Source organism: Vigna umbellata, chromosome 7 (assembly GCF_029865625.1).
Source record: "Vigna umbellata cultivar VRB3 chromosome 7, Vumbellata_1.0, whole genome shotgun sequence".
Lineage (NCBI taxonomy): Eukaryota > Viridiplantae > Streptophyta > Magnoliopsida > Fabales > Fabaceae > Vigna > Vigna umbellata.
This window is the reverse complement of record NC_142171.1, coordinates 29048929-29051565: the sequence shown is the minus strand read 5'-3', so window position 1 is coordinate 29051565 and position 2637 is coordinate 29048929. Positions and strand designations below refer to the sequence as shown.

At 38.4% G+C, this 2637-nt stretch overlaps 1 pseudogene; it reads right to left on the bottom strand.

Annotated features, from left to right (window-relative positions):
- Positions 1-1916: 1916 nt before the first annotated feature.
- The window catches only part of LOC148195681 (F-box/LRR-repeat protein At4g29420 pseudogene), a 2046-nt pseudogene continuing 1325 nt past the window's right edge, over positions 1917-2637 (bottom strand).

Here is a 2637-nt window from a genome sequence, read left to right as displayed (position 1 = left end):
CTCTCCTTCTTCACTTCTTTCACCAAATTCACCTTAAAACCTGCACAAAAACACTGAAATCAAGCATAAACCTGTCCAACTCTCTTATTTATGAAAATATGAGTAAAAGCATGATTTCAAGGTAGTTTCTAAGCATAAAGGTTGCTTTTAGTATCAATTTTAAGCATGAAAATAACAGTTTTTCAACTGTTATCACAACCCCAAACTTAAAACTTTGCTTGTCCTCAAGCAAGCAAGATGTAACTCAATCTTCTACCAATTCATATGATGGCTCACTTCATTCAAAATTCCTCTTTTCAAGATAAGTAGCAACTTCAATCAAACTTATGACCAAGAGTTAAATCAAGATGTGCACATGCTTTAGTGTTCACAAAGTCATTTAAATTCCAACAAATGGCCTTGGTCACATGATGCAAAACAAGCAATTGATTCAATCATAGAAAACCTGGGCAAAGTCATTCATGCTTTCAAAGTAATAACATTCAACAATAACAACTCTGGAGCTCAAAACCTCACATATAAGCTCATTCACATTTGACATACACATCCTGCTTAATCTCAAAACCACAATCGTAATATCCTGCATTTGTTCACAAAGCTTGTGAATCACCTGTATAAGCATTTTATGTGCACATCATCTCAACATCAATCAATCAAAAAGCATAATCAAGCATTACTTATCAAACAATCACAGTTAATAGCAAACCATCATAACAAACCAGGTGTCCAATAGAGTACAACAAACCCTAATCTAAAAACATAAAATACTTACAGGATACTGGGTTGCCTCCCAGTAAGCGCTTGTTTAACGTCACGAGCCTGACCCAAACTTTCAAGGATCAACCAACAACATCATTGTGGAAAATTGTTGCACCTCTCCCCCTAGATAAGGCTTGAGACATTGACCATTCACCACCCAACTTCTCTGTGGATCATCAGCAGCTGGATTAAATATTTCAATTGCTCCATGCAGATGCACTTCTTTTATCACAAATGGTCCTGACCATTTTGACTTCAGCTTCCCAGGAAATAACTTCAATCTTGAATTGAACAATAGTACCTGTTGTCCTGGATTGAAAACTCTATTCACCAACTTCCTGTCATGATAAAATTTAATCTTGTCTTTGTAAGCCTTGGATGAATCATATGCATGTAATCGCATTTCTTCAAGCTCCAAAATCTGCCTTCTGCGTGTGCATTGAGTTTCATAAGGATCAAAATTCAAGAATTTCAAAGCCCATAATGCTCTATGCTCCAATTCTACTGGCAAATGGCATGCTTTCCCATAGACTAATTGAAATGGTGATAATCCCATAGACGTCTTCATTGCTGTCCTATAAGCCCAAAGAGCATCATCCAATTTGAGAGACCAATCCTTTCTTGATGAAGTCACTGTTTTTTCCAGGATCCTTTTTATCTCCCTGTTAGACACCTCAGCTTGTCCATTGGTTTGTGGATGATAGGGTGCAGCTACCTTATGTTTTACTCCATAGTGTTTGAGTACTTTCTCTAGCTGATAATTGCAAAAATGTGATCCTCCATCACTAATCAACACTCTTGGAGTGCCAAAACGTGAGAATATCTGCCTTTTCAGGAATTTAATTACCGTGCTAGCATCATTTTTAGGTCAAGCTAATGCTTCCACCCATTTACTCACATAATCCACTGCTACCAAGATATATTCATTGTTGAAAGATGGAGGGAAGGGTCCAACAAAGTCAATACCCCAACAATCAAAAACCTCAACCTCTAAAATACCTTGTAAAGGCATCTCATGACGTTTAGTGATTGTCCCTGCTCTTTGACATTTATCACAATTTCTAGCATGATTATGGGCATCTTTAAATAAAGTTGGCCAATAAAACCCACAAATCAATGAGAACTCCCCTTTTCATAACAAAGATAACAGTCACCAAACTAGGTGCCATCAGAGACCCAAGTATCCTTGATTCCTTCTTTCCATATTCCCCATCTCCATCTCACTCTTGGGAATTTGCTTCTGCATGAAGAGATCAGGCCGCCAGCAACATATGAATCAACATCACGATGGATAAGAAGAGAAACATCACACAACTGGGTGCTTTTATCCAAAACAGAAGAAATAAATGCAAGAGTACCCTCCACTTCATGGACCACTAGATGTGCAATAAGTTGTTTTATCATCTTCATACCAATCCCATCTGCCAAACCTCCCCGTCTAAATGAATTCTCCATCACATGCCAGGCTCCAGGACCTAAACTAAGACATGTTATGTTCGGAAAACAACCCAACAAAGTATCAATCCCAAACACTGCTGCATCAACCTGTTTTCTTCTTCCTACCAAATCCAAGGTAAGTCTCTTCACCGTGCTGCAGTGACGAAACATAGTAAACAAAAAACCAAGAGAGAGGCATTCTACACTGAGCTGAAGGCATTGTATATTAGCACAATTTTTCAACCTGAGCTCATCAGTATTCTCGAGGGAGAGATTAAAATTGGACAAGGAAGGGGCCTCAAGGACAACCAACTTAGGTTTGATGCATCTGAGATCAAAATCAACAAGGCAAGGTGCACATATGATCAAAGAAAGTGGAGCATTTGAGACCGACCATTGACAAGTGGTAAGGTGTAAGAAATTAATCTTAGGCTCCTTAAG